The following is a 7870-nucleotide window of genomic DNA, read 5'->3' on the forward strand; positions in this document are numbered from 1 at the left end:
ACAAATTGTGAAATTGCACCTCTTTAAAATGCAGCTCAATTAAACCTAGCTCCAAGAATAATTTTCACCGACGGTTCTGAGATAAGCTGCATGTTATTCTTGGATGCGGTTGTAGGACCGGCTTTAAAATCGCATGACAAAAATATCATACACATTTAAAAAAACTGTATCACCAACGTAGCCTGGACAACATTTGCTAGTTAGATGAAGTCAGCTATCTCATCTTAGCATATTTATATGCATATTTATAATCATACGGTTCTTGGAGTGAGCGCATACGATCATGAAGTTTAGTAACTTCAGGTCACTGCAACAAGCCCAGGTACAGTTTACCGACGGATGGGTAGTAGTGGGATGGGTAGTAGTGGAAATAATTTCTGGTACGCGTTACAGAAATGTAGCAGTGACAATAATACTGTATGCTGTAATCGCACTGGGCAATTAGTGATACAAAAAACCTGTTTTATCCTGTGAATAAAAGTATATGTTTTTGTCAATGTACCATAATAACAGAAGCGAAACGCAATATTGTGTCAGGACAATTCACTATTTATGCACAATAAACAAAGGAGCATAGCGCGACAATTTCTGTTCAGCGCCAGACTTGCTTGTAACCTATATCACTAATTATGTTAAGAAAAATGACGCATTAACTACTACAGCAGACTGACCTTTGTGTAAATGCTTGGAGCAGACTAACCTGTGAGCTGGAGTGTTCTGGGACGTTATATTTGGTCTTTGAATGGCTGCAATCCAGTCGCCTCTTTGTTACTTCGGAAACACGGCTCGAACAATTTCTCTTCAACGACGTAATCCGATAACAACCGATCTCTTTACCCGTCGGCTTCCCGTGGCTGTCATTCGACCGGCTATTGCAGTTAATAATACAACAGCTTCTTGACATTTTTGTGTTTCTTTTTATCGCTGTATAACTGATTTTAATTGAAAGCCTGCGTGCGTTAGTACCGCTTGCCACGAGTTCCCAGAATCCTTTGCGGTTCTACCCGTGAATGACGTCACATTTTCAATCTCTATATAATATGCATGTTAAATTTTATATTTGGGGTAAAATATCAAGTCTTTTCAAGTAAACCGGTTCAAGTCCAATTCAAGTCCCAGGTCATTGGTGTAAAAGTCCAAGTCAAGTCACAAGTCTTAGAACATTTTTTCAAGTCAAGTCTAAAGTCATAAAATTAATGACTCGAGTCTGACTCGAGTCCAAGTCATGTGACTCGAGTCCACACCTCTGGCTGGAAGCATGTAAATATAATAATAACCACTGCAGCCAAGAAGAGTGCCTGACGAGCCCAGTTGTAAGTAAGCTATTAAGACTCGACTGTACACTGTGTTCGTGTTTTCCTCCGAAAACAACAAGTTCCGTTGGAGCAGCCTTTCAACGCCTCTCTCTGTCTGTCGCAAGAAAAGTTGACCCACACAACAAAGTAGAGCTATTTTTCGGCTACCAGCCGACAGGGACCCCGCCGTATTATGCTGGGCTTACACTGTGCGATTTTTTCAGTCGCGCGATTCAGCTCCTGCTCAAACTGTACGATTGACTCGCAGGAGTTAGAAGTTCATAGGTCACGATGCAGGGTCTCACACTATACGGCCCGATGCTCTGATGCGACCTGAGTGCTCACACTGTGTGTTATGGATAGGCGTAGCTTTGGGTCACGTGGTGTCTGTAATAGTGATTGCTATATCACCTGTTCACGGCCCGAGGGAAATTTTGTGAATGAGTGGGTGATGGGGGAAGTCGACTTTTGCTGACCGCTCAAGCTTAGAATGTTTTTGTTCACTGTTTTCTACGGATTTTAAGGATTTAACAACAAATAAAGGAGTTTTAACTTGGAACTTTGACTAACGTTTTAAACAGCGGGCGCGTCAACATTATTCCCCTATTCAGCTGCTCGGCGACTCAAAGGCTTGACAGTCGCCAACATTTGTCAGCAAAAAGTGCGACGGCAATGGACCGTCCCGCAATCAGCGCTGAATAAACGCCGATGCGAGCCCACACACCGCCGCCACTACACCCGTAAAAGCGGCTAGACCGACAGATAAGGAGAAGACGACGGTGGTATGTAAACTGTGTTTTTGTGCTGCGTATTGTTTGTTTGAACGCAGTTTGGATTCTGACCATACGAAGATGTTTTTGTGACACGCCCACCGCTACGTTTGCTGTTGGATTTGGTGTGTGTGAGTTGTGGCTCTGCAGGCGTTCAACTGAGTTTGAAGGAATTGCTGTTGCCTTTGTTTTGGATTTTGGCATGCTGCTTATGTTGAATGCTTAAAATGAGTGGATCACAGGCTGCATCTGTTGTTGGAAAAACTGAAAAGGATAAAAGAATAACTTCCCTCACTGAGAAAGCTCTTGCAAACAAAATTGAAACCATCCAAACAGATCGGAAAAGGCATGTAAACAAAATGAAAAGTGTTATTATGTCTATTAAAGAGCTAATGAAAGATGATAAAAATCATTCACAAGTCAAAAAACAGTTTGATGAGTTAACACACCTGTTTAAGGATGCCAGTGCATTGCATGAATCTTTACTTTCTCTAATCTCATTTGATGAGAAAGATAAACAAAATACATGGTTCTCAAGCATCTCTAAATACAATAAAGGGTTTATGGAGGATGTTAACATATGGCTTTCTGAAACTGATAAACATTCAGGGAGGCCATCATCTGACAAGGCACAGTCACAGGAAACTTCCCTGGGAGGAGAAGTGGAGGTTCGAGAGCACACTGGAAAAGAACCACAATTATCTCTTAATCCTCAGAATGATGTTAATGATGACGTGTTGCCATCCGACAGTGTGTCAAATCAAGGCAGTAGGTCAAGCTCAAGAGTATCATCTACTTCATCTGCATGTCTCAGGGCAGAAGCTGAAATGGCCGCCTTGCTCGCACGTCAACATATGCTGAAAGAAAAACACTCTCTTGAAGAACAAGAGGAACAATTGAGGAGAAAGAAAGAACAACTTCAGCTTGAAGCAGATATAGCTGCAACTGTTGCAAAGGTGAACGTGCTGAGAACTGGATCCACTAAGCGGAGCGTCGCTTCACGGAAATCTAATGGAATGGAATCATATTTTAAAACAAAGGGAAACAGCCTTGAAATTCTTAATGCTGATGCAGAGACTTTTGTTCCTCAGATGCTTACAGAAGGAAATGCAATCACTGGGAATGCAGAGCTTCAAGTAAAAACAGTGCAACAGAATATGAAAAGGGAAAGGCCTGCACCAGCTCTTATGGGGCTTTCTGACGCTTTTGGATCAATTCCACCTTTGCCTAAGCCACAAGCTGCTCTTCCAGTAGCCAATGAAAATCTGTTGTCCATTATGGAAAAACAAAATGAATTAACTTGTATGTTGGTCCATCAGCAAAGTCTTTCTTCACTGCCCAAAAGGGAGATTCAAACCTTTGATGGTGACCCTTTACATTTTCAGGCCTTTATGCGCTCGTTTGAACAGGTCATAGAAGCAAAGACTGGCGATGCTGGTGACTGCCTGCATTATCTTGCACAGTACACCAAGGGGCAGCCCAATGAACTTGTTAAAAGCTGCCAACATATGTCTGGAAGTGCTGGATATGTAAAGGCAAAGACTCTGCTGTATGAGCACTTTGGGAATGGACATGTGATTGCATCTGCCTATTTGAACAAAGTTCACTCATGGCCACTGATTAGATCGGAAGATGGAAAAGCTCTTCAGGCATATTGTTTGTTCTTACGTGGATGCTGCAATGCAATGGAAGAGATTGATGATCTCTCTGAATTAAATACACCTGCCAATATGCTTGCTGTGATTAGAAGACTGCCATATAAGTTAAAAGACAAATGGCGAACAGTAGCATATGACATTCAGGAGAGGCAACATCGCAGAGCCGCATTCATTGACATTGTTTCCTTCCTTGAGCGTCAAGTTAAAATTGTAACAGATCCCATCTTTGGAAATCTATGTGACGTTCCAGCAACACATCTAGCAGCCAAGGGCAGCAATGGAGGGAAATGTTCTCCACATCTAAAAGCTAAAGGAAGTAGCTTCGCCACAACAGTCTCTGACGTCGAGAGACAGAATCAGATAGAGGCTCAAGATCGTCACAGCACTGTGAAGGCTTGTTTTTTCTGCAAAGGCGGACACACACTGGAGTCGTGTGCTCTGCTTGATAAGAAACCTCATGATGAGAAGATTTCTTTTCTTAAAAAGAACCGCATTTGTTTTGGCTGTTTGTGTACTGGGCACATAAGCAAAGAATGCAGAAAACGCCTTTCATGTAAAATCTGTGGCCTCCGACATGCAAGTATACTCCATATTCACCACAAAGAGAAGAATGAAGTCAAACCTAATAATGAGGCAGATAACATTCCTGTTACGATCCAGACTAGTGGTCTTACTGGGGCTGGTGAACAGGACTGTAAGCTTGCCATTGTGCCAGTTAAAGTAAAATCAAAGAGAGGTCAAAGAATAGTGGAAACGTATGCCTTTCTGGACCATGGGAGTTCAGCATCCTTTTGTACAGTGGGTCTTATGGACAAGCTGAATATTGCTGGGAGGAAGACAAAGATTCTCCTGCGCACCATGGGACAGGAGAAAGTGGTGGACAGTTTCATTGTACCTGAACTTGAAGTTGCTGGATTGGACAGTGACATGTACTGTGATATGCCTAACCTCTTCACTCAGCATAAAATGCCTGTAGATGCTGGTAACATCCCAAATCAACAGGACCTGGATGACTGGCCACATTTGAAGCACGTTCATTTGCCAGAAATTAAGGCCAATGTTGAGCTTTTGATTGGCATGAATATGCCCAGAGCTCTAGAACCTTTGGAGGTCATCCGGAGTGTAGGTGATGGACCCTTTGCCATTAGGACTGTGCTCGGCTGGACTGTGAATGGGCCACTTAATCGAGAATGCTGTGGAAGGCCAGGATGTTTGGCAACAGTTACCGCCAACAGAGTTTCTGCTGTCATACTGGACAAGCTATGGAAACAGCAGTTCAAGATGGATTTTCCTGAGAGCAGCAATGATGAACAGATGGGGCTGTCAAAGGAAGACTTGAAGTTCCTGGAATTGGCCAGCAAGACGGTGACTTTGGGGGATTGGCACTACAGCATTGCCCTGCCACTAAAAGACCGAGACATAAGAATGCCTGACAACCGTGCAATTGAGCAACGAGCCTTAGGTTTGAAGAAAAGGTTCATCAGAGATAAAGACTTTCACAAAGACTACACTGCCTTCATGACAGATCTTATATCTAGAGGATATGCAAAGAGAGTCCCAGTCACAGAATTAGAGCGCCAGAAATGGGGAAGGATTAAACGCAACTTCGTTCCCGGAGATGTGGTCCTTATAGTGGATGATTCTGCACCTCGTGGTTCCTGGATCATTGGGAGAGTCACCGGAGCTGCACCAGATGAAAAGGGGCTTGTGCGTCAGGTCTGGATTAAGACCCCAACCAGCCATGTGTGCAGACCCATCACAAAGATATGCCTTCTTCAGGAGACTTCTGACCCATGATTATGACATTTTGACACAGTGTGACATAACTAACTTTGAATTGACTTTAATGTTATGAGATGTACATTACAGACTGACTATATTTAGGCTAAGTGCTGGTAACCTCTGGCCTATGACTGACTGACCATGTGCAGACAGAAGAGAAGACATGAGAAAATAACTTTGGTGGACTTTTTGAGTATGTTATGTTGTCTCACTGGGTGTCTGTGATATGATGACGTGTGTGTTGTGAGTTGTGGTGTTGGATGTGTAATTATTACTGTAAGAATGTAATAATTAGGGGCCGGAATGTTATGGATAGGCGTAGCTTTGGGTCACGTGGTGTCTGTAATAGTGATTGCTATATCACCTGTTCACGGCCCGAGGGAAATTTTGTGAATGAGTGGGTGATGGGGGAAGTCGACTTTTGCTGACCGCTCAAGCTTAGAATGTTTTTGTTCACTGTTTTCTACGGATTTTAAGGATTTAACAACAAATAAAGGAGTTTTAACTTGGAACTTTGACTAACGTTTTAAACAGCGGGCGCGTCAACATTATTCCCCTATTCAGCTGCTCGGCGACTCAAAGGCTTGACAGTCGCCAACACTGTGCGTCCATAAAAATGAAGGTTATAACAGAAATTCTGTCGCTCGCTCTCCCTCTCCGTCTTTCACTCACACAGACACACCACCACCATCAACTTTGCTAAATTGCTAATGAAAAACATTGGTCAGGCAGCTGTGATTGAGCAGCAGTGTCGATCCAACTATTTTCACGGTTGTTGTGGTCGTGATAATTTTGTGAGGCCACATCGAAAGGGCTCGGATGGTTCTACAGGTTGTGCCTCCATCGCTTGTGTCCAGATCACACGCTGCACTGCCGTGCTACGCCGTCTTTTTCGCTGACATTTGTGTTTGCGCGTGCGCAGTGTGGCAAACTGCGGTGACACCCTCACGACCAAGCGATTGATGATCGGGAGCTGGTCGTGAGGTGTCAATCGCTTCTCGTTACCCCACGTATACTATACGATGCACGACGCACGATGAAGGCCAAAATCGGGCCGATCACCAAAACGATCGCACGACTCAAAAATCGGCTCAAAATGGGCCAAAAATCGCACAGTGTGAGCCCAGCATTAGTCAGGTCCCTTTACTACAGTTCGGAGTCGCGGACCTTCAGTAATAGTAATAAATCACACAGCAATAGTACATTCACGTTGTTGTAAAAAGCATGATAATATTGTAGCGGGTCAGGGCTGTTCGGGGTTCTGCTTGTACAGTTATGTTTTGCGTATGTTGCCATGGTGACGGGTGACGCCCTCTCGCTGCGACGGTGTGTCCTTCCGGGGTCAGAGGGCGCCCTATGTGTGTTGTGGTTGCCGTGCTGAGCAGTTAGCTAGTGGCAGTGTGTTCTTCTGCAAATGTAATAAACGGCTGTGCTCCCTGGCTAGCTCACGGGAAGCAAGACCAAACGATACCTCCGTCTCCTCCTTGTCTGAACTCGCCACAATATATTAAGTAATCCAAAGTATTCAGAATACGTTACTGTCATTGAGTAACGTAACGGAATAGGTTACAGAATACATTTTGGGGCATGTATTCTGTATTCTGTAATGGAATACATTTTAAAAGTAACCTTCCCAACACTGCACTCGCACGCCTAGACCCCTTCGGGGGGGGGGGGGGACGTAACAACTTAACTTTAAAAAATGTTTAAAATACACAAAAGGAATATAATCTTGACACAGTGAAGACTTCATATTATGGTAGGTTCTGCAAATCACGTACTGAATTATTCTGAATTTATAAACAGCGAAACACTATTCTACTGAAACTGCCATCTGAAATGTCTTATAGAAGTTATAGTATATTATCTATAAACGTACCTGTCCGCTTGTTAATTACTTAATCACGTGGAGGCAAGGACCTCGCAGCACAAGCATACTCCCAATCTATTGTAAGATTGTGCTGTACATTATTATATATATAGTGTATTTTTTTTATTAGTAAAAAACGAAGTCACAAGCAAAAGGAGAAAACACCATGGCACATGTTTAAACAAGGAAAGTTTATTCATCTAATAAAATAGACATAACATTATTTTTTTTCACCCAAAAAACATATTCAAAGCACCATATCAGCCCGATATCACACAGTACTGTCACATGAAACAGAAGCTCTGCAGAGCGGCCAATCATAATGAAGCAGCTCATTATTTGTTCTTGATTTAAGCTGTTCTTCATATTTCTAGCCACCAGATCTCGCTAAAGAGGACAGTTTTGAAAAGCTTCGAGAAGCTTCAGTACTTCGGAACGCTTCATTTGGCCATCACCAGTATTATATCCAAGTCTTTCACTTTCCTGTTGCTAATA

This window comes from Mchenga conophoros, linkage group LG15 (assembly GCF_057382185.1).
Source record: "Mchenga conophoros isolate Kocher_MC1m ecotype Shallow Benthic linkage group LG15, M_conophoros_male_GT1.1, whole genome shotgun sequence".
Classification (NCBI taxonomy): Eukaryota; Metazoa; Chordata; class Actinopteri; order Cichliformes; family Cichlidae; genus Mchenga; species Mchenga conophoros.